At 33.3% G+C, this 26,734-nt stretch overlaps 1 pseudogene; it reads left to right on the forward strand.

Annotated features, from left to right (window-relative positions):
• The first annotated feature begins 24,049 nt into the window (after positions 1 to 24,049).
• Positions 24,050 to 24,721, forward strand: LOC150021344 (securin pseudogene; annotated as a pseudogene).
• Positions 24,722 to 26,734: the final 2,013 nt, after the last annotated feature.

Genomic DNA, 26,734 nt, shown 5'->3' on the forward strand with positions numbered 1-26,734 from the left:
CCCCCACAAAGTAGGAACCTTACATTTATTCTACACTCTTAAACCTACATAACTTTAACAACATACATATACAGTACCGCAAAATCCCACGATATAGCAAAAAATCCGCAATAAATAATTAAATATAATATTTTAAAAAATCCCGTGGTACAGTGAGGTGACGATAAGTGAACCATGATATAGAGAGGGACTACTGTACTCATTTCATTTCCAAGAGGTGTCAATTTTTTTCTAATATATTTCAAAGGTCCTGTAATAATTATGTATGCATAAAAGAGATATAATTAGGTGGCTACGTTTAAATGTTTATGGTATCACTGCTATTAATTAATCAGAAGAAATTATTTTGAATGCCTCCCTGTGACAACTTATGTTCAAGAAGACTTTTAAAAACTTTATTCTAAGAGAACTTATTTTGATTAGAAGATAAATCTTCAAGTTTAAGTCTGTATATTCTGTGACCTCCTTAAATAAAAAAAAATATATATATATATAAACAGCTATGTTATATACATATAATATGCATATTATGTAAAATATTTTGTCAAATATATATATATATATATATGTGTGTGTGTGTGTGTGTGTGTGTGTGTGTGTATATCTACACTTGATCATGCTTTGATATGTGAGGCCTTGCTGATCCTGAAGAGACTAACCATGAGAGGGCTAGCTAATTCCTGGAGAGAGAGCAAAGCCTTTCCTAACAAACCAATCAGTTAACAGCCCATACTAACCAACTACCTCCTTTATGGATCTCCAGCAGCTAAGCCACTGTCTCCTGCTCTACTCTTACCCCAGGGCCAGGTAGGTACCAGATAACTCATGACAGCTTCTACACCCTGGGACCAATTAAAGTATTCAAAACTAGACAATTTTAAATCTTCTTACCCTCCCTTCCCTTGACTTTCCTGTGAAAATCTCTATAAAGGCTCTTGCTCATGCTCCCCTTTGCTTCTTCTGCCCCCTGACCGATCTTGCACATATGGTGTGTCTGCTCCTCTTGGAAACTGGGTCACAAACTATCTTTTCAATAGCAAATATCTCTAGATTTGTTAACTTTAGCTGACCTGAAATATATATTTAAATGTATGACTTCCATAATATGTATATAAATGTATGTACATTTTAAATTATATATGTGTGTGTGTGTGCATATACACACACACACACACACACACACACACACACATATATATATATATATATATATATATATATGGTTTGTGTGTATCTGTATTATGTGCATATCTCATGCTAAGAAAGTTTTTTTTGGTACAATTTAACCATTGTACTACTTTTTTCTTCCATTGAACAGCAATACCTTGTATATGTTTAAAAAACAACTCAGTGTTCAATTTAATTATTTTGTGATTTTCAGCCTTCTAAAATACCATTAAAGCTATTGAAAATGATTTCAAATAAGTTTGCTTACTTTAAAAAATATGGCATATTTCTGATGTAGACTTTTTATGTAAAGCATATTTCTTAGTAAAAATATAGGTCTTTCTTTTCCCCTGGAACTGTTTGTAAGCCTTTTATGAAAATAACTTACCAATGAAAAGAAAATAAATTGTTTTCATACTCATTTTTCAAAAAATTACACTGTGCTGCTAAGGGTTAAGATGAGAATTGAGGTCAATAGTCAAGTTTCCATTATATGTCTAAGTCTTTCCTAAGAGAAAAATAACTTTAGAAGCTCTTGTAGTTCTTTCAAGATCTAGCTATATAAATTGATATCTTCATTTGAGTATTAAAGAGTCATATGGGTCATAAGATGTCTTCAATTCAGCCTCACTTCCATTCAGCTGGCACAACCATTCACCACATCACTCAGGAAAAAAAACACTGGAGCAATCTTTCTGAACTTTATTTCCACCTCAATACACATCCAATTTTAAAATATGTCTTTTTTACCAAAATGTATGTTAAAAAAATTACCACAACTTTCTATAACCTATACTGTTTTCACATTTGGCTGGCCACAAAGTGACTACAGAAAGTAAGAAAAAGGAAAGTTTGTTTTCCAGGCTGGGGATGTGCAGGGAAATACAAAATGTCATAAGCAATCAGAACTATATTGAGTGTTCCTCTTTCCAAGCTAAATTCTCAAAGAGGCAAGGAAGAAAGATGAATAGAATGAGGAAAGAGTTGCAAAGTGAGGGATTTTATTTCTTGGCCCTGGTAAAGAACATCTAGAACCATAAATTTTCAAGATACAGACTGTCGAACCACATGGCAGAAACATGTTCAATGATTAAGTAAATGAGATATCTAGAGAGACCAGAGTACATAAGAGACAGCACATGTTTCTTGATCCACCAATACAATTCCCTCTCTTTTGGTGCCTCAGGTCACATCAACTGTAATCCCCTATGTCTCACTTCTGCTCATACTGATGTCACACAGAACAAAGCAATTAAATTTTCCTTTCATATCTGTGTAATACAGTGCATTTTAGACTCCCACTCTTTTGAGATGAATTCATTTTGACATCTCTTTCCTGCTCTAGCAATTTCATTCATTCTCAGGGAGGGGGAGCTATCTATCTACAAATTCAATATAGCTATAGATTTAGAGGATCTAAACAAAATGTCATTTTGTTAAGGGAAATTGTTAAGGGGAAGTGAGGTAATCTTTTTCCAATTGTTTATCCATTTAATGATGTTTCACATTTATATAACAGTAGAAACTTTTCATAAATGGAGGGCATGAAAAAAGGACATGAAGTCATAGAAAGAAAAAACAATGATGGCACTAAACACAACTGAATGCTCTAAAATTTAATAGAGGCTAAACTGGAAATGATCTTTCCTGTAGGCACAATGCAATGCAATCAGGTGAAAGATTACAGGTTTGAAAAATTGCTGTTTTTATATAAATCTAATTTTCTCTGATATTACCAGTCAAAATTTAAAAAGAAACTTAAAGCTCTTAGTTCATTTTTCTGGTTGTGTTTGTCTTTTCTAGCTTTGTTCTGTTTACTTTTGCTTTACTAGATTTTATATATTCTAGAAAATTATTTCATGTTAATGAAATTTAGAAAGTTGAAAGAAATTTTATGAAACTTAAAAATATAAATATTTACATTATCAATTTAACACAAATCTTATACTGGTTAATTTTAATTAAACTTTGGTTTGCACTTTTAGACTATCCCATAGTTTAGGTCAATAATGATAATAAAATTGTCAATATTAAGTTTAGGACCAAAAAGATTAATGAGAATAAAAATGGTGTCACATTCACATGACAATATCAGGTAATGTATCAGTGAAATGTCAATGAGAGAGAGCATTACTCTAAAATTTCTTAAATCCACATTTTTCCTTGCATATTGATGAATATATAGTTATTATTACATGCTGCTAAATTAATAGCTACAGATTATCACATAGAAGGAAGACATTGTGCATTCTTTATATTATTTCTCAAATTATTGTAAGTAGAATATGAATATGATATTACAAAACAATAGATAAATTTATGGAAAAACTACATCTGTGTGTGTGTGTGTGTGTGTGTGTGTCCAATTGAATTGCTATGACAGGATGGTATAAAATGAGAGGGAAGTTCTCTTATAACAACATTACCTGTAAATTAGAATTGTATATTAAATGTTATCAAAACAGTATGATCAACCATGTGTCTCATCATCATCAAAACAGGAGTGCTTAATTAAATACTGCTTGCTTCTTTTCTTATCTCTATTTTAGAGTATAATGGGTCAATAGTCAAAATTAGAGATTTATCTAGATGTTGAATTAAAAGAAAATGAAAAATAATGTGAATTTTCTTCATGAAATTTATCTGAATGATAATAATTGTGAAAATATAGTCTCTTTACTGGTATTAAAATGAAATAAAATATTTAATAATTAATATTGTGCATGTTAATATATCCTGACAAAGTTACCTTCCTTTGGGAAGAAAAAATAATGGTAACTCATTATTGCCATTTATTTATAATTTTTCTTCTATTTGCCACTTAAAAACTGCTTTTAAAAACAGTGTATTATTATTGATTTGTTAATAATGGCCATTCTGACTAGTGTGAGGTATTTCATTGTAGTTTTAATTTGTATCTCTCTGATGGCTAGTGATATGATCTCATCTAATACAAGAATCTAATGAACAAAACAAACAAACAAGAAAAATAGAACCAGAGGTATGTAAACAAGAAACAGACTGACAATGACAAGAGGGGAGCGGGGGGAAGGGGAGAAGGGGGAAAAGAAGAAGGGTCTAGTCAAGGAACTAGTATAAATGACCCATGGAAATATACAACAGGGCAGGGATTGACATGCTGGGGGTAGGGAGCAGGACAGTGGAAAGCAATGGGGGAAAACTGGGACAACTGTTAATAAAACAATAATAAAATAAATAAATAAATAAATAAACTAAAATCATTTTTAGTGGGAAAATAAGTATTTGTGAATTAAATTATCAAGGTTTGTAAGACATTTCAAGAAAAAACTTAAAATAAAAGATCTGTAAATATTATTATTTCTAAAATGATGGTTTTGGAAATTGTATACTGATTCAATATTTAACACAATCAACAGTTTGTATTTCACTTTTCTTTCCCTATTAATATAATAACAATATTTTTTCCCTAAGCTACATATAAATACCTCAAATTTTTTGCCATGTCACCCCAATGTACATACATATATTGCATATTATAATACTTGAAAATATAACAGTTTGAAAAGCATTGGTCTAGAATAAGGAAATAAATCTTTAGTTCAATGGATAACTCAATGAGATTAAAAAATTACTTGAAGACAATAAGTTATACATTTCTACATCCTATTAAATAATTTTAGTTCACAATTGTAATTTATAGCCTGAGGTAAAATAATTATTATGATGTAAAAATATAGACATATTCCTTAACTCTCCTAAGTAGGTTAAACAAATTATTAAATATCATTTTAATCTTTCACATCTCTGAACAAGAAACAAGCTCATGATGATTCTGTGGGATTTTTATTTAGGAAAAAAGAAATTTTCATTATTTAAAAAAATTTATTTAAATATATCTTCCAAATTTCAACTAATCAATATTATTCAGTTTGTTTTTATTTAAACTTTTAATTAGATAGTAAGAAGAAATTTAAATGATGTTTTTTTTTTTTTTTACTTTGTTCTTTTATTATTAACCTGACATACATAATCTGTAGATTGCAGGGAGAGTAGGGCTTAAGGTAAAGGAGCACCTTTTCTCTCTGGCTTTTTAAAATCCTTGACTCTACCATTTACTTAGCTGACTAAGTCTGTGAAAATTAGAAAAACACATTTTAGATAAAAATTAAAAATAGATACTACTGGACAAGATGGAGGCATAGACAGACACACTGCATCTCCCTCCACAACTAAGAAGGAATCGTCGTCGGCAGCCGTCCGTCTCGAGAGACGATGGTGTAGCTTCTTAAGAGTCTATCTGCACCGCCGAGAATGGCTGTGCAGTCCGACTCGGGAGTGACATCGTATCTGTCTCCTCCCGTGTTGAATCGACACCTTGCGATGACGCTGAAGCTACAGAGCCTGGGCAGGGTGATATGGAGGGTCTGCTGTTGCCCATGCAGCAGACCCCCCCTCTCTTCGCAGCTGAAGGGTCCAAGGGAAAGACGGAGTCAATACAGCTTGGCTTCAGGTGCGCCGCAGGAGTTGCCGGTGTTGACTACAACGTCAAACCGCCTTAGGGACTCCGGCTCCGGATTTTCTGTCAGGGTTTACTCCCTTAGCCTTTCCCCTGAAGAGGTATGCCGCAAGGCAGCGGAGGTTTTTTGGAGTCAGAGTTTTCCTTCTCTGATGTACCCTGACTGGAAGATCGAACCAGCGACACTTAGCTCGCAGGCCGACGCTCAATCCACTGAGCTAAACCAGCCAGGGCCTAAGAAGGAATACAACTACCTCAAAACTAGAAACAACCAGAAGTTCCAGAAAATCAAACTGCATGGAAGTCCAACAAACAAAGATATAAAGAAGAAATACTCATCCAGACAGGTAGGAGGGGCGGAGACGACATGGTGTGGTGGTGGCAGCAGGCCTGCGGAAAGCACAGTTACATGTTTTAAAAAGTCAAGAGGGACACCTGGGTAGCATTCCCAGCTCCTCACAGGACCTCACAGCACACAGTCCCAGCACCAGGGAAAATCAAGCCCCATTGCTTCCGACTGTGCAAACCAGTGGGGGTTGGGGCGGAGGAAGAAAATGCCAGTCTCTCAGCAGAGTCCGCTTGTTTAAAGGGCCTCCACAGTCCTAGAACATCCGCAGACCCATCCACTCTGGGAACGACAGCCAGGGTAACAGCTAGAGTGGCACCAGTCCCACACAGAAGTGGGAGAAGTGTCTGGAAAAGGGTTGAATGCTGGGCAAGCTGCATTGTTAGCTCTCAGACCCCTCCCCTACATACAGCAACACAGCATGGTGAAACATGTTGCTCTGTACTAATGAATCCCTAAGGCTCTGCCCCTTACAATGTAATAGGAATGATGGCTCTACCTAAGACACAGAGGCAAACAAACATAGGAACCTGTCAAGATGAGGATACAGAGAATTATGGCTCAAAACAGGAAACAGATCAAGGTTCCAGTGGGAGCACTAAGTGATGGGGAGATAGCTAACCAACAGATGAGGAGATAGCCAACCTAACAGATGCAGAATTCCAAACACTGGTGATAAAGATGCTCACAGGTTTGACAGATATGCTTGAGTAAATAAAATGCATAAAAGAAGAAGTGAGGGCTATGCTAAGTGAAATGAAGGAAAATCCACACAAAACCAATGGTGAAGGGAAGAAAACCAAGATTCAAATAAATGATTTGGAACATAAGGAAGAAATAAACAGTCAACCTGTACAGAACGAGGAAATAAGAATTGAAAAAAAAATTAGGAGAGGCTTGGGAACCTCTGGGACAACTTTAAACATGCCAACATCTGAATCATGGGGGTGCCAGAAAGTGGAAAGGAAGAGCAAGAAATTGAAAATTTATGTGAAAAAATTACGGAGAAAAATTTCCGAAATTTTGCAAAGGAAATAGACATACAAATCCAGGAACCATGGAGAGTTCCAGGTGAGCTGGACCCAGAGGGGACCACCTCAAGACACGTCATGATTAAAATGTCAAAGATGAAAGATAAAGAGAGAATTCTGACAGCAGCAAGATAGAAGCGGAGAGTTGCCTACAAATGGGCACCTATAAGACTACCAGCTGATTTCTCAAAAGACACTTTGCATGCAAGAAGGGACTGGTAAGCAGTATTCAATGTGATGAAAAGCAAGGACTTACAACCAAGATTACTCTATCCAGCAAAGCTATCATTTAAAATGGAAGGGCACATGAAGTGTTTCCCAGACAAGGTAAAGCTAAAGAAATTCATCATCACCAAGCCGTTATTATATGAAATGTCAAAGGGCCTTACTTAAGAAAAAGATCAAAACTATGAACACTAAAATGACAACAAACTCACAACTATCAACAACTGAATCAAAAATAAAACCAAAACCCAACTAAGCAAACCAAAATAGGAACAGAATCACAGGTACGGGAGTAATTTGGAGGGTTATCAGCTGGGAAGAAGAGAGAGAAATAGGGAAATGGTGCAGAGATTAAGAAGCATAATCGGTTGGTGCAAAATAAACAGGGGGAAGTTAAGAATAGTATAGAAAAGGGTGAAGCCAAAGAACATATATGCATGACTCATGTACATGAACTAAGGGAGTGGGATTGCTGGAGGGAAAGAGGGTACTGAGAAGAGGGGAACAAAGGGAAAAAAATGGAACTACTGTAACAACATAATCAATAAAATATACTTAAAAAATTAAAAATTGAGTTGATTGAGAAATTACATGTAGCCATGTAGCCACTTCCTAAGAAGTGGAAAACAAGATTATCAGTGATAGAACTGATGTACTTTATTGGGCAATATTTTAAAACATATATGATTTAGATGATTATCTTTTGTTCTTAACAAGGCATATGCATTTAAAGATATTTCAGAGAAGACTTGTGAGATGACTAAGTTTTAGGATAACATGTAGAAAACTGAAAGGTGTCTAGGCAATTCTAATTGGTGACTATAACTCCTCAAAGTGGCTATATTACACTTTTAAGACGTGATCAAAAGTTATTCTTTCTCTTTAGAAAAAAGAACAGAAAGTGGAGACTGGCCTGGAGGGAAGTTCTTGTGATTGACGCTAGTGTGATAGAGTGTTTCTGAAATCAATTGTTACTATATCCTTTTGTTATTATATACTCCTGTGTTGATACTAAATTATAAGTAACCCCTGTATAACACAGTTGTTAGGTTCCTAACAAATGCCGTGTTATGCGAATCCATGTTATAAGAAACAAAGAATTAGTACCAAAAGGGGGGTTAGGTTCCAAAAGTAAAAAAAAAAAACAACAACTCATACTGTTATACTTTTATAATTAAGAGAAATATCTTTATTAAAGCAATTTTCATCAAAAGTATTACATACTAATATTAATTGAGTAGTGTTTTCGTCATCATCACTACTAAGCTCCATTAACCGAATGTGTTTTCTGTTTGATAAGATATCCTCATCTTCTGAACTTTCTTCAGCATTATCTTGATTTTTATGCTCTACTTTTTGCAAAAATTTGTTATTTTAGGTTGCTTGCATTTAGCTGAGAGATCTTTATAAATTTTGTTATATGGTGCTAAGCACTTTTGAAATTCTCAAACTTTTTGCTCCTTTCAGTGCCAGGATCTTTATTTAAGAAATATTGTTCTAACTGTTAAGTCCAGGCCTTTCTTCACGCTTTTTAGCATAAACTGTTTAACTTCTTCATTTTCATCAGTGCTATCATCCCCTAAGTTATCTTGGTACATTCCAGATGTCATTTCCACCAAAACTGCTTCATCAGTTTCTTCTACCAGCAATTCTTAGATATCTTATACAGTGATATTGTGTTAGAGTGAAATCATGTTATAGAAGTATCATATTATATGGGGGTGGGTGTTTCTCCAATTCTCTAACCATGTTAGAGTGAAACTGTGTTATAGAAGTATCATATTTAACGGGGGATAGCTATATATGTAATATGTCATGATTATGTCATAGTTTATTGAATTACTCTGTAATGTTTTAGTATACATATTGAGAGACTCTAGGCACTGAAATTATGAAGACAATTTAGATGTATTTTTTGTTTAAGTTGATAATATCTTAGGAAAGAGACATCTATGTAAAAAATTACACAAAATGTAATAACAAGTTTTGAAGTCAATACATGCCTAAATATGTTAAAATTACACAAAGAAATAACCCTGGCTGGTTTGGCTCAGTGGATTGAGTGTCGGCCTGCGAGCTAAGTGTCGCTGGTTCGATCTTCCAGTCAGGGCACATCAGAGAAGGAAAACCCTGACTCCAAAAAACCTCCGCTGCCTTGCGGCATACCTCTTTAGGGGAAAGGCTAAGGGAGTAAATCCCTACAGAAAATCCGGAGCCGGAGTCCCTAAGGCGGTTTGACGTTGTAGTCAACACCGGCAACTCCTGCGGCGCACCTGAAGCCAAGCTGTATTGACTCCGTCTTTCCCTTGGACCCTTCAGCTGCGAAGAGAGGGGGGGGTCTGCTGCATGGGCAACAGCAGACCCTCCATATCACCCTGCCCAGGCTCTGTAGCTTCAGCTTCACTGGAGAGGACACTCCAGCGTCATCGCGAGATGTCGACTCAACACGGGAGGAGACAGATACCGTGTCACTCCCGAGTCGGACTGCACAGCCATTCTCGGTGGTGCAGATAGACTCTTAAGAAGCTACACCATCGTCTCTCGAGACGGACGGCTGCCAACGACGACACAAAGAAAGCATCTCATTAGGTTAAGAGAAAAGTCATAGAATTCATAATGTCAGAATGACATTATGTCATAAATATTGGGAGAAATTAAGCCAGGCAAAGAGCAGGAATAAATTATATTGTGAAAGATGAGAAGGAACATATTTATTTCAAGAAATATAAATGCTGTAGTCCACTGTGACCAACAAAATGAAGGGTTGAGACTGATAAGTTTAAGCTAAAGTGGAAAAAAATCATGAAGGTCATTGTCTGATGTATGAAAATCCGATTATTAATCTAGGGTTTATAAGTAGTCAACAAAAGATTTTAAATAGTAAGGAGAATATTTTAAATTTGTATTTTTAGGAAATATAATAACACAATCCCTTAAATGATTGATTAACATTTCAAAATGGGTACAAATATGTTATCTGCCTTTTGTCCCTGATTTCATTGTAAAATAAATAAATAAAAGTTATTTTAAAATGAATTAATCTATTACACCCCAAGAAAAATGACAAAATGTTATCAGAAAACCATAGTTTTTAGTAATTCCTAAAGTTAGAAGACTGATGGAAATAACTTTTGTAGAAATAAAACTAGAAGAAGCTAAAGGACAAATTGGCTGCAGGTAATCATGAGTATTCATCAAGCTTAGAATCAGCATATTAGATCACATTTAAGGATCATGTATTGGGAGGAGCATCCAAATCAGATAATACTTCATGCTCACTGCCTTGTTGTTGAAAGTAGCAGGTGATATTAGTATTTTCATCCAGACCATAGAGCTGTGAGTAGGATATGAAATAGGAGAGGCAGGTTATTCCCACCACCAAAGTAACTGATTCTCAAGAAACAAATAGTATTTTTCAACATTCAACACACCACTTTTTCCTCAGAAGTTGGGACATGCTGTTTTAAGCAAACAGAAATTAAAACAAATAAAAGCCATCAGAAAATTTCAAATACAAGTGAACACAGAATAATTGATTCTTAATATTTAAAGATAAAACAAAACAGTGAAAGAGGGACAAACCTCAAGTATAGAAGGTATTTTGGAGCACTGTCCAATGCCCTACATTCAAAATATTTATTATTATTAATATTAGTTTGCTCCATACTTCTCAAGCTATTTAGAGTTAGGTGTATTTTACTTCAGTTGAGAAAAAAATTACTGCCCAGTTTTTACTTTCGAAATAATTTTTAAAAATAAGGCATCTTAAAAAATTGTCTTAAGAAAAAAAAACTAGTATATCTCAACATGCCGAATAGTGGAGAACACAGAAACCTGTTTAGTTATACAGTACATATGTGGGATACTTAATAAAGGAAACATGTCGTACATGGGGTAAAGATGCTATTTTGCTTTGCAAGAGGATGGCAGAATCTAAAGAAATTTAAAAGATTTAAGAATTCACTGATATATATGTAAAACTTGGAAAGGAAGTCAAAGAATACTGAGATTTTTGAGGGAGAATTTGAAATTTGAGGGGGACTATGCCTAATAGTCCACTTAGCTGTGGGACCTGAATGCCCCACCAGGAATTCTACAGCAATCCACAGCATGCCAGAAAAGAAAGCAGAAATTGTAGTATGTCATGGTTCAATGCCAGACTACTATCTGAAGAATACATAGAATGAGAGCTTGTTAATTTATTTAGAATACTGCAGAACTCACATACAGAAAATATGTTCTTAACTAGAAAAGTGAAGTGATTTGCAACATTTCTACAAATTATTTATCACTTAGATATAAAATATGCACTGTTTTATTCACTAACAAGATGAATTTATCAAACATTTCTTGAGTATCCACCACTTTCCAAACACACGAAAATTATGATTACCAAAAGGAAATTGAGAACTTACTACCAAAATTATAACACATTGATACACAGATTGAAAAAACGAGTAAATTTTATGTAATGTCTGGGAAAGGAGGTGTGGATGATAGAAAAGAGGATGGTTTAGCACAACACTTTGCAAAAGAAATCAGCAGAGAAATATAAGTCACATATGTAACTTTACATTACCAATGGCAACACTAAAAAAGTAAAAATAAATTATGAAAGATAATGTTTTAATTATTTGTTAGTTATTAAGTCTTTGAAAAACTGTGTATTTTACTATTACAGCATATCTCAGTTATTATTAGACACATTTCAAGTGTTTGTATTAGAGACATAAGGTTAGTGGTTATATAATATGGTACAGGTTTGTTCAGAAGTGATAGGATATATTCCTTCTGTCTGACATGAGAATAGCAAGTGACTAGCTTACCATTACAAGCATTGAGATTAGTTCATTTTTTAGAAAATTGTAGCAACTCAAAGCTACATTTTATATATATTAATGAATGACAAAATAAATAAGGGAACAAAGTGAAAAGACAATGAAATATAAAATCATAAGATTTCAAGATATGGTAAATTATTTGATATGGTACTATTAAACATATATGGTGAAAGAATAGGCACAGAGGTTAGACATATTAGAAAGAAAATATAAGGTTGTACTTGTTATGACAAGGAGCTTAAATATTATTTTTAAATTTTGGAAAAATTTTCAATAGAAAGTTCTGCATTAGTCACAAGGTATTCAGAGAAACAGAACTAATGTGTGTGTGTGTGTTTGTGTGTGTCTGTGTGTATGTATATGTATATAATACATGTGAGATCTTTCTCATATACATACAAACACATATGTGTGTATATGCATGAGAGAGAGAGAGAGAGAGAGAGAGAGAGAGAGAGAGGCTTATTTAAAGGAATTGGTTCACAAAATTGTGCAGTCTGACAAGCCCAAATTTTCAACACAGTCCAGAAGACTGGAGAGTTGATGTCTCTGATGTGGAGAATACATTATGGAAAAAGAATTGGATCCACCTCAGAACTGTTTTATAAAAAACAAGCATAAAAATTGAAGCTATTATAAAAATTTACATTGTAGGCTACTGATATTTTACAGAACCTCTATATATCTTTTTTTTAAATTTTCAATTGCAGATAGGGTAATTGTGATACAAGAAAATTTTCAAATTCAAAATAACCAAGCCAGCATCAATATATTATTAAATATACAAAAGTGTTGTTAAATATAAGAATTACATTAATTTAGATTGTGTAAGTAATTATGCCCACCTCTTTCATTATTAATGTGTTTTAAAATTATATTTTCTTTATTTTATCCTGAGAACACTTTGTCTTTGCTTAACACAAATCAAACCACTTGAAGCGTGAAGATTTTATTCAATACATTTAATTCATTTTTTGCCCACAACTTAAATAGTATTAACAAATTACTAGCTTGAAAAAAATATGCCAACCAATAAAGTCATAATAAAACATTAACAGTTAATATTTAAAAGTAAAATTCAAACAAAAATATAATAACAGAAGTTCATAATAGATTTGTTAACAAAAATTAACTCCTTCCACAATTATTCACTTATTTATTTTTAGAGAGAAGAGAAGGAAAGGAGAAAGACAGGGAGAGAAACATGGATCATTTACCTCCCACACGTCCTCATCCAGGGACCTGGTCCACAACCCAGACATGTGCCCTGACCAGGAATCCAACTGGTGACCTTTGGGTCTGCAGGATGACATCCAATCAACTGAGCCACACCAGTTAGGGCAACTCTCACAATTTAAAAAAATATCTGTTTATTAATGTGAGAGAGAGAGAGAATCATTAATCATTTGCTTTCCATATGCACCCCAACATGGGATTGAACCCACAACCTAGATATGTGTCATGAATGGGAATCGAACCCTATCCCTTTGATGTAAGAGATGATGCTCCAACCAACTAAGCCACACCAGCCAGGGCTCCTTCCACAATTTATAAAAAAACATTAAATATAGACTCGCAGTGTATTAAGTACACCCTGGGATTAATTTAGTCACTTCTAAAGAATGGATTTTTTTTTTAGATCTCCTTTTTAGGCAGAAGTTGGTGGATTACTGAAAGTCAGCCAGGCTTTGCCCATCCTAAGTCAAACAGGATATTGTCAAACCTCTGTGGAAGGCACTAGAAACATTTGCTTCACTGGTACAAAGAAGATTCTCTTCCTAACCTGTGCTCTACATTCTCTACTGTTCAGACTGCTACTCGCATATTCTCTACAAAGTATTTATCTTTGTAGATAAGAGTTTTCATCTATTTTTATTTTATATTCAATGTCTTTTTTCTATGTTATATGTAATTATATTAATTATAACACATTATGTTAATGTGTTCTGTATATTTAAAAATTTTTACTAATTAATTTTAGAGACAGAGAAAAAGAGAAACACTGATTTGTTTTTTCACTTATTAATGTATTCATTGGTTGACCCTTGTTTGTATCTTGACTGGGGATCAAACCCACAACTTTGGCATACTGGGACAATTCTCTAACTAACTGAGCTACTTGAATAGGGAAATATATTCTGTACTTTAAAATTTTTCTAAGTGAGAGGTAAATATTAAGGCGACTTTGAACAACTCCTTATCTTAGTCCTCATTATACTTTGTAAACATATTCACTATTGTTCATTTAGTGGATATTTTTCTAAATCATCACTTATACCCTCTAATGCATATCATATACATGTATTCATATAAAATGTTTTATAAACTTTAAAAACAAGTATTATTGATCTATGGGGTGTGTATGAGTTTATATGGATATATAATAAATTCTGATATTTTAGTTCATACAATAAAATTACCTTTTCTTGTTAAACTCTTTTCCTTTATTTTTATTATTGACACTATTACAGATGTCTCCATTTTCCCATGCCACAAAAGAAGGTGAATATTTCACATGATGAGAAATATGGAGGTTGTGTGTTTTCAAGAATGGGTAAACCAGAAATATTGTTACATCATTCAATTCCAAAATTACTTTTAATATCTGTGATTAGTCATCTTCACCTTTTAATATTTCTGCTCATGATTATAAGATAATGCAACTTTGCTGGCCAACACCTCAAGTAGTCACATTTGTAAGCAGAAACTATAATTATTTACATAGGCCCAAAATTCACATCAAGTAGTTTTCTTGAAACAGGTGTGGTGGTTATTTTATGTGCCAACTTGGTTGGACTAGTAGATACTCAGGCAGCTGGTAACACATTATTCCTGGGTGTGTCTATGAACATGTCTCTAGAAGATACTAGCATTTTAATTAAGATGATTATAATGTGTCAAAGTAGGTTCCTTGATTGTAACAAAGTACCAGGATAGGGGTTATATGGGAATTCTTTATGCCTTCCCCTCAATTTTGTAGTAAACCTAAAATTGCTCTTTTAAAAAAGTCTTAAAAACACAAATAAGAAAGAGAAATGCTATATCAAGTGATGGTAAGTGATATAGAGACCTTTAAAAAATATTGATAACTTAAAGGAGTCAATCTGAAAAGGCTACATATTGAGTGATTCCAACTATATGACATTGTAAAAAGGCAAACTATACAGGCAGTAAGGAGTCAGTGGTTATCAGATGTTCAAAGAAAGGGAGAAAGGGATGGAAGTGGGCACAGACTCTCTGTAAGGCAACAAAACTCGTCGTCGTTGGCAGCCGTCCGTCTCGAGAGACGATGGTGTAGCTTCTTAAGAGTCTAAAACTATCCTGCATGATACTATAATGATGGTACATGTAATTATACATTTGTGAAAACTCAGGTGTACAAGATAAACAGTGAACCTTTATGGACTTTGGGTGATGTTAATGTGCCAGTGAAAGTTTGTTGATTATAGCAAATGCACCTCTCTGGTGCAGGATGCTGAGAGTTGGGGAGGCTGTGTGTGAATTGGAAGTAGGGGTATAGGGAATTCACTATTGTTCCCACTTATTTTTCTGTAAACCTAAAAATATTCTAAAAATTAAAGCATATTAGTTTTAAAAAGAAAAATTTACCCTTATAATAAATTGAAAGCATTTCTGAGAACTGTGGTCATAACAAAATATTTCTGGGATATATATTTCTTGAAAGCATGAATCCAGAGAAGTAATGGCACAATCACAAAAGAATTGCAACTAAAAAATGCAAATTGAAATGTTTTACTTTCCCAACAAACAAAAAAAATCAAAATATTATATTAATTAAAAAGAAATACACCATATAGAAATGTGTAAAAGCAGAAGTTAATGTCTTTTTTTTCTCTTTTGACTTGTTTTTAATATAAGGTGAGGAGATAACACTGACCCCCAGTGAATCATGATAGAAAGTTAAAATATAAATAAATATAAATATAATATTTAAAAAATTTTAAATAGTGGAAACAATTGAAGAAATGCTAATATTTTAAAGATTCTGTGATTTTTGTTGCAGTTACCAATAAAAGTATTGCAAAATCCTAAAGTCTCCTAAAACCTAAAAGAAGGCTTATATACTATGTTTTGCAAGAAAAATTTAAAGATGGATGATTAGATATAAATGTTTATAAAGATATAGATATAGTTAAGATAAAAATAGAGATATATACATAGATATAGGAACTGAAAATAGATTAATATAAGTTAACCTTGAAAAGAATGATAACAATGGTTCAAATTGCAGTTATCTAGGCAACCATCATAAAGTGGAGTGAACAGCAGTGATCTGAAGAGAATTTCACTAATCCTAGTTAATATCTTCCCAAGATATGCTCCCATTATAGGTAAAAAGATCAGATAGACGAAGGCAACAAATAGAGACTATATATATATATTTTTTTCTTTAGTACTTTTAGGTCCTATACATCTGAAATCTTCCTTGACAAATATAATGGAACCCAATGCAGATTCCCTTTTTGCCTGGCAATCAGAAGAATATGCGAGGTAAGGTTGGGGTCTCTGACAGTTTTTTAATTGCAGACATTACAGTAGTCACCCTGCACCTCTGCTGTTCACTCGCTCGGTGCGCGCTGGTGCTCAACGCCGCTCCTTCATTAGCTCCCTGCCTGCTGTCTGAATATGAACACGCCCATGGCGGTTCCTGCCTCTTTTATTGTAATTATAGACGAAGCTGGATACCAGCCAAAATATGACATCAATGCTTACGTAACTGCAAGTGCGCTGCATATGTGAATCTAATTCTTATCTCTGAGCAGCCCATGCCTGAGTATCTGGATGAGGAAGCCTGACTAAATTTGATTGTCCTCACAACAAACTTCTATATGTGATTGTTGACAGTTGTTAGTGGGTAATAATCACCTATTATAGTAGTTATCAATGGATCTACTTAGCTTTAAGGAGATGACTATATAAGGGAAATAGTCAGAACAAGATTATCTTTAAAAAGAATAAAAATGGATTCTAAGTGAGTCTAACAATTTTTGAGGGAAAATGAGCACTTAAAAAATTGGATTAAATTCTACATGAAGAATAGAAAGTATGTGTATCAAGAGAAATAAATATAAAAATATAATAGTCGCTCCTTTATCTGTGGATAGATGCCTAAATGTGGCTATAACCAAACCCCATATATACTTTACTCTCTTATACTTACATACCTACAATATATTTTATTTTATTTTGTTCATTTTTAAAATTTTATTTTTCAATTTCAGTTTATATTCAATATTATTTTGTATTAGTTTCAAGTGTACAGCATAATGGTTAGACAATCATATACTTTACAAAGTGTTATAAATTTGGCACAGAAAATTATTAAAAACAAATAAAAATAAATAGAATAATTGTAACAATATACCATAATAAAATTAAATGTGGCATTGCTATGGAAAATAAGGGTTAGTTGAACATAAACACTGCAATATGACAACTGAGACTGTGACTAAATAATGAATGGACAGGGAGCATATGCAGAGTGGAGACTCTAGGCAGAGTAATGATTTACGTCCCAGGCTTTATAATCCTGGACAACTTGAAATTTTATCACAGTACACAGAACATCGTGTATTTAAAACTTATGAAGTGTTTATTTCTGGAATTTTTCATTTTATATTTTTGGACTATACTTGTGCTTGGGTAACTGAAACTGAGAAAAACAAAACCATGAATAAGGAAGGCTACTGTACAGGTATGGTTTGGGGGGGAAGAAAATATATAGCAATTTTTTAAATGGTTGACAATAACATGAACCACTCCATTTATTTAGAATATAAACACAATGAAAATAGAATGTTTTTATAATCTTAACTGCATCTTCATTGTAACCATTCATCAGTTCACATACTGACCAAAGCTAATTCATATAATTAGACATGAAATCTATTTACAGATTTCTGAACTAACATATATTAGAACATCACTATTTCAATTAAAAATAACATTGCCCACTAATATTTAAAAATATTTTAATAATTTTATAATATTATGACACGGTCTTAAAATATTGAAAACCTACAACATTGTTCAGAGGTCACGTATAATTTTTCACAATATGGCCTCACTTACTTGATTTTTACTTAGTTTCAGTGATTTCAGGTTCAGATAAGATGTATATGTGTGTCTGTTTTCCTTGCTCATTTCTGGACAAGCCAACTGCGCATATTTAACCACACTGGATAGTGGATCCTCTGTGATAAGTCTTCATTGGACAAGTGGATCACCCCAAATGAATCATCAGTGGGTGAGAAAAACAACTTTGTTCATACATGCAAAGAAATAAGACCTCATTCATCATAAAAAAAACAATACATAACTGGATCAAACTTGATTTACTGCCTCCAACCTTGAATATGGCTTTGCCTTACCTAAGATGTATCAAGATTTTGCAAACAGCATATAGTTTAGAAATATGGAAGAGTTATTGCCTTAATATTGCTTTTGAAAGTCTATTTCCAGAGAAGCAATAGCATCATGAGTAAAATAATTCCTAAATTGTATTCAGTTGCATAATTTAGCAATGTGAAATAACATAAAGAGAACTCTGGAATTGTCAAAAACCTGGTCCAAATCTCAGTTACTCCAATTATTTATGTAAACTTAGTTAAATATTTTCTTCATTTGTAAAATTACAATGATAATAACCAGCCTTATAGGTACTTTAAGGAGGAAATGAGGTGCTCAACAAATATAAATTTACATTTTTTCACATATGTTCGAGTATCTCTGCGGTTTCTGGACTGGAATTAATAAGACATTAAACACACCATTCTTATTTCTTATGGGGTGGGATAAAAGTAAATTAATCACTAAATATTATTATTGTACATGGATAGAGCTATGAATTAAGAATAATTTAAACAAATAATGTAGTTACACTGCATTCAGTGTGAAAACTTACAAAAAATTTGGTTTTCAGGATAAATTTTTTAAGTTTGAAAGATACATTACATGGACTATACAGAGGAGGATATGTGTAAGAAGTAGTAAGTCTGAGAATATACTCTGTGGGCTGTAAATTTTGTGTGTATATATATGTATATGCACCTTTTATGTGTTGCGAAAAATAAGCTTAGCAGGCGTGCAGGGGTCAGATTATAAAAGGCCTTCTCTGTCTTGTTGAATACTATGGATTTTATCCTAAGCCAATGGAGCATTATTGAAGGCTTTTATGAAAGGATAATTTAGTCATATTTGCATTTTAGGAAAATCACTGTGGTAGATAGGAGGAGAGTGGAGTAAAACAGTTTAAATCATATATACTACCATATGGGAATATACAAAATTCTCTGTAATAATAAAAAAATATGAGGACAAGATATAAACCAGATAATTGTTATTGAGAGATCATATATTAGCATATCAATTCTTTTACACACTCTTTAGTATCTATTTTACTAAGTAGGAAAAACTATATATAAGTATATATATATGTATGATTTTATATATATATATGTATATCGATGTGTAATTTCACTATTTAATTCATCATGTATTACTGTTGTAAAACCATGCTTTCAACTTTTTTGGCAATCATATTAACCTATTTATTAATTTTCCTCCTTTCTATTTCTTTATACTTTCAAAATTTCTGTTTATACTCTTTTTATCAGGTTTTTTTTTACCTGTTGATTATATTGTTCATATACTGTATCTTGAAAGATACTGGTTTGATTTAGATAGATTCTCTTGTATTTTGTTTTCGTAGAGAAACAACATTTTTGATTTTACTGTCTACATTAGGAAGTCAGTGTTTTGTAAGATAAAATAAAATAAAATAAAATAATTTAAATTTTTCTTGATTAACTGAATTTCCATAGAAAGTATGCTTTAAGGATTTATTTTTGGTTGCATGTGTTGTTTCTATTCATGAGGTATCACAAAGAAGTATTGTCGTATTAAACAGAAATGAACAAGTACATAATATCTGTTCAAATAGATACAGACAAAATAAATTCTACTTTACTGACATATAACCAAAAACCATTTTATAATAAAAAATTTACTGAAATTTATAACTTAATTACACTATAAATGTAAGTATTACTCACTGTGTATTTTTATAGATATTTTCCATAATATCTTTATGACAGGTATGATGAGTTGCTGAGAGATTTACCTAAATTAAGAAGAGAAGAAGTTTTTTTCTTATGCTATTAAGTTCCTAGTCTAACAAAGTAGGTTAGATGATGTGTTATTTGCACAGGTTATAAAAATCCAATTTTTTAAAATGTAAGTAGAAATAAGGCAGAGCAAATTCAATGTCACTTAACACACAGTAATGGGTAGCCTGGCTTATTTTTCTCCCAAGCCTAGAATATTCTTTATTTTAAAAATTTACATATTATCTTTAGTCTTACACTTTAGAGAAAGATTTTAAAATACTTCTGAAATCTTCAAGGTAGATTGATATAAACAAAACATAACAACAAACATCATATGGCCCAAGTAGCAAATTTCTATTGATTGCATCTGAACTACCTGTTATATTTTAACTTGATTATTAAAAAGAAAGCTATATATCAGTATTATTTCCTGTTTCTGTGAAGACTGGGATGGTTGTGTTGGGGAGAATTGGGAGATTAATTTAAATGAAATCTTCATTATGATTTTATAATGGCTTTTTAAGGAGAATGTGATAACTTTAAACTGAGGTCCAATGAGTAAATTGTTCAGAATCCCTCTTCTACATAACCTTTAGTACTTATGGATTAAATAGATGACTGTTTGATGACACATATAATATGCCTATAATGCAACAACTAAAACACTTTTTATGATGTAAAATAATTTTCTGTCATTGTCAGTTACATACACACACCAAGTTCAAATACCTTCATAAACAGTAAGGCAAAACAGATATCAGGTTTGACAATTTATTTCCATTATTCTTTCACAATAAAATCAACTTCTAATTTCATATATGTGATGTCAATTTTTGTAAGTTAGTCTGATTACTGCTCTTAGGTACATTATATATGTGTCAGAACATGGAGGCTGCTGGAATGCCCACCTGGACTTTTGATGTGTGCAAAGAAACCACATGCAAATCAACCTGGTCCTAGACCCTCCCGTAGGAAATAATAATGGACTTTGCTCATTCCCAGAGGAGAAATTGAGTGACCTAGCCAGATACGTTCACTGGCCTGGTGGGGGAAAAGCAGGGAGATGTAAATGACCTGCTGAATGTGTTGATGGGTAAACTCACCCCTTCCCCCTTCCTCCTCCCCTCATTTCCCCTTCCCCCCTTCTTTTTTCCCTTTTCTCCTTTCCCCTTGTTCCTATGGGTTCATGACGTGGACTGCTTCCCCTTTCACCTATGGGCCCTCAAGCCAGTCCAGGAATTTCCTTTTCCCTTCACCGCTCTTCCCCCTTTTTCCTCAATAAACCCATTATTTATTTCTAGAGTGGTCTCCAGGTGATTTCCCAGCAAGGTTACTGACAATATGTATATATGTATAAATTATATTATATTATATTATATTATATTAGCAAATACTTCATATGTTTTCCATAAAATAAAATACACAGTTTTCATTTTCACCAATAATTTTATTGATTTGGATATTTTGATTATGTCGGTTATCTCCCACGTGGTAAAACATCGATTGTTCTCAGTTAATATCTCAATTTGATTGCTATCACCTTCAACTAGTCTACCCAACTGTGGAGCATCATCCAGCGCGAAATCTCTAGCACAAAACTTTGCAAAGCACTTTTGATTCATTCTATCAGTCACAGCAACTTCTCCATATACTACACAATTTGTGTGTGTGTGTGTTTCAGTTGTGTTTTTACCTTTCTCAAAATAATAAAGCATAATTGCCAAAAACGTTGCATATTTTCTCCCATCTTTAATATTAAAATAGCTGCAAAAAAATTCACCAATTTTGTTAGTTTTTTTAATGCATACTGATATGACAACTGTCATAGTATAATCTCACAAAATTGTTTCAAATGAAGTTAAAGACAACTAAGTGCTACTAGAGCCATCTTATGGAAAAAGAACAAAATTTTTTGGTAGACCCAATATTATAATTATTGTATTATATTATAGTATACTAATTATACTATATCAGGTACACACAACACAAACTACTTAGTGACTGACTGCATGTAAATCATTAAATATTCAGTGCCTTAGTTTTTGAAGCACTATGTCTTCTGCAAGGACTAGAGCTGAACTTTGTATGGTTGGTAGCTTAGAGAGTATTTCATAACCTGGATATTAGTATAAAAGAAAAATATTTTTACATATTTACAGATGGATCCAAACAAGAGCTAAGCAAAAATGCATTTGAGTTCCAGAATTTACTTCTGAGAACTCTGTTACTCTCCCCACTGACTGCTCTTTAAATTATGACTTTCTCACTTGTAGAGAATTAATTGCATGCTCCTAAATGCCAGGGCAGTTCCCTATCAAAGTAATTTATTGAAAACCATTCATATCTCTATAACTCACCCTTTTGGGTAGAAGCCCTCAGAATAGCCATCACTGATATTAAAATGAGACTATTTTGTATAATTTATATTTCTTAGTTGTTAATGCAAAATATCATCATATTGTTTATAATATTTACCAAATTTAGGCCATATTTTAAGTAGTCTTATGTGCTATGATATTTCCAGTAGTGATGTAACATTAGAGTCAATTACTATTTTAAGTCTCTCTACTTGCTCCCCAAGTTAATGACAATTTCATGAAGCATGAGTTTCGTTGCCTTTTCATTCTCATATCCTTTAGAAGCTTTCTCGGCAATTTTTATTACTTTTGGCATTTTATATTATTAATTTTCTTATTTGGAGATTTTTCTACATTTTCTACCCATAATCATGAACTGTGATGATGAAATATTTTATTTCCCCATTTTCCTTGAGCAGTTTTACAGCACACTCTGACCAGCCCTTCTATATCTCTTCCCCTTCTCTTCTTTCTGCCTTCAACATCCCAGTCCACACTCTAAATACAATCATATTAGTTTTTATCATTCTTGTTTTTCTCATAGTTCATACAGTTGACTCAACCAGTCTCCAATTAGACTGTTTTTTTGAAGTCACCTATCTTGTTTGTTATAAGGGTAAGCTTTCCTTCATAATTGGATATCTTGTATGCTTAGTATAAACCCATTATACAGAGACTATGGTTTTACAAGGCTTATTTTAATCTATATTTTATTATAAAAAGACAGAAGGAAAACAAACCAACCATAACAACCATCTATCTTTATGGCAGAGATTCTTAAGCTTTAGTGTGCATAAGAATCACATTATCAGTTTGTTTGAAATTCATATTCTATTTTTTATTCATAGATATTGTAATTGAATTAGAGAGGTTGGAAACCAGGGGCATACATTTTAACAAAAACCTCAGTGTATTTTGCCACAGATGGTCTGAGATTATGTAGTAATACCTCATTCAATGGTTATAGGTCCTGAGAATACTTAGCTTTGTTCCTCTAAATATTATACTCAGTATTTTTATTGAAATAATTCATATCATGCTTGGTCTACAAGGGGACTAGGAAAAGCATTTTATTTCAGTGTCCATGGTGTATAATTCATTAATAATAATGGATGAATATTTTAATCTTTCCTTTATAATCTAATTCCTATAAGACATTTTTATCCTGTGAATTATTATAAAAAATATAAAGATTTCTTCTGGGCATTTTCTTTGACATCATCATTTTTTATCTCCAAGTTAGCAATACATCTGACTACTTATCTCAGACTACTTTATGTTACAATACTTTGACAGCCAGTCAGAAAAAAATATCAATTGGCGCTGGAGGGAAACCAACCAATGAGATGGTCTGAAAATACCCTCAGTATTTCAATAGATATAAATTATTTTGGAAATACTATGACTATATCTCTGTTCTCTTTATTCAAGTTAAAAAGCTGATGGATAGGCTGTTGATCCTCACTTAATCCAGAATGGCTACTGTGATCTTTGTGGATAAGGAAAATGGACAACCAGGCACTCGTGCTACTCCTAAGGACCGGCTGAAGCTGGGGTCCCGGCCTTCAGTCAAAGCTTTAGATGGGAGACCTCAGGTTTCAATACCACATGTTGGCAAAATATTTGATGCTCCACCAACCTTACCTAAAGCTCCCAGAAAGGCTTCGGGAACTGTCAACAGAGCTACAGAAAAGTCAGTAAAGACCAATGGACCTCTCAAACAGAAACAGGCAGCCTTCTCTACTAAAAAAGTGATGGAGAAGACTGTTAAAGAAAAAAGCTCTGCTCCTGCCTCAGATGACACCTATCCAGAAATAGAAAAATTCTTTCCCTTCAATCCTCTAGACTTTGAGAGTTTCGACCTGCCTGAAGAACACCAGATCGCCCAGCTCCCCTTGAACGGAGTGCCTCTCATGATCCTGGATGAGGAGAGGAAGCTTGAAAGGCTGTTACACCTCCGCCCCCCCTCTCCACCTCTGAAGATGCCCTCTCCTCCGTGGGAGTCTGATCCGTTGCCGTCTCCCTCGAGCATTCTGTCGACTCTGGATGTTGAATTGCCATCGCCTGTGTGCTATGACATAGAGATTTAAGTTTCTTAGTGCTTTATAGTTTGTGTGTATGTATTAACAGTTTGCATTAATAAAGCAGTTCTTTAACAGATAAAAAGAAAAGCTGATGGATAATTATCAAATGCATTTCATGTTTTCAGGAAGTCTATCTATGATTTTCTGTTACTTTTTTATTATGAACATCCTTAATTAATTATAGGAACAATATCTCACTTTTATTTTATACATGATACTTGAAGGAAATTTCCAGATAGGCTATTAATTTTATGATAAAAAAAAATTTCCTATCCTGGTATTTATCATTATACGGTATGGGAGGAAACCAACTTTAAAGATGAGGGAATAAACACTCTCCCACCCACAATAATATTGAACAGAGCAATGATCAAACTTCCACCTGCTTAACTAGTGGGATTTACTTTCCCTTTTATGATCCCTGCCTGATTTGCATCAGGCATTTACTGATGGCGAGCTTGTTGCTCTGTCACTGACTGTATTAAGGTACTCTCTCCTGAGATTGAGAAACAACACAAGTAGGTTTATTTTTGGGTTAAAATGAACTGCCCTGCTGACACAGATGTAAAATGGTCATTGGGGAGAAGAAAAAATTACTGAACTTCTCTCATGCACAGAGACTATGACCAAAGAAATGTTTCTGCAGCAGTAAGTGACCCAGTCTTGTGTTCAGCTGAGTACTCCATTTTCACATTGATCTGGACTCCCAGACAAGTCTTTTACATGGAGAGATTCTATTGTTTCTCACCTCATGGACTCAGAAATACCATGTGATTGCCCTGTCCATCCCAACGTTAACCCACTGCTCAATCAATGATTTTCATTGATTCTCATTTCCTGTTTCTGTCTAGCTTACTCTGGTCACTTAAAAACAAGAAAGGAGTACCCAGGATGTCTCTGAGGGCTTTATATTTTCCCTGATTCTCCTTGTCAATTCAACACAGCCACACTATTTTCTTTTTCATAAATAAAGAAAATATTTTAAACCACAACTTAACTGAGACATTGCTAAAGTGTATTTTCAGGATATATTTTTCCAAGCTTACTATATATCTTCTATACCATGACAAATTCCAAGTTTATATTTTAAAATCTATGGTCCTAAGCAACATATATTCATTTTCAAGTGTCCCATATGCTTTTTCATTTGCCTTTGTATTGGTTCCTTAAACCAGTCTCCGAAAGTTTATCATAAACCATCTTCCAAACATGTTTCTCTTTTTTTCTTTCTCATTAAGGATCCAGCATGATCTCTGTAATACAAAAATAGGTCCTTTTAGTTTGCCTCCCTCTTTTTTCTCAACTCTAAGATATTATTGTAATTCCAAAACTTGATTATTACCAATTCAAAGCACCCCTTGGTTCTATCTTTACATATTGTTCCAACACTTATCATGTATTTCTCTAATCATTTTAATATACATGTACATTCAAACATTTGTCCAAATTTGTTCCTTTTATTCTATTATGTCCTTGCTTACCTACATCTGGAAAGGGTTTATTCACCATTCAGGGTCAAACTTAAATAACATATCTGTTGAAATAGTCCTCCTTTTTTGTATAACTAAGCAGAATAAAATGTACATGCCTGTATTTTGTTGTCTATAGAACAATATTTACATTGCTCGATATTTATATAAGCATCTGTGAACTTCTTGAAGACAGGTAAACTGTCTTTCCTTTTAATGATTATATCCCTGAAGGTATAACAGATCCAAATCAATTCCAAGTTACTTTTTATGTTATTATTATACAATTATAGTCAGAGGTCCAAGAATATCTTAATTCAACCTGTAAGTAATATCAGATTCCTAGAGGGCTACTAAGGGCAATATACCCATAAGGAGAAATCTTGCAATGCAAATAAAGTATCGTTTAATTAATGGCATTGAAAATTAACAGAAATTCTTCCTACTTTTGAAATAGGAAATGGTAGATGACCTAGACTCTGATTATAATCAGACTACCAGCTCCTTCTCTCAAAGGTAAAGGAACTCAGAAGAAGTGGATTTAAGCAGGCCTGGGCAGCTGTAAGGAGTGAAAGTTGTTCTCGTGT

The sequence above is a fragment of the Furipterus horrens genome, unplaced genomic scaffold (assembly GCF_987537825.1).
Source record: "Furipterus horrens unplaced genomic scaffold, mFurHor1.1.pri manual_scaffold_1, whole genome shotgun sequence".
Lineage (NCBI taxonomy): Eukaryota > Metazoa > Chordata > Mammalia > Chiroptera > Furipteridae > Furipterus > Furipterus horrens.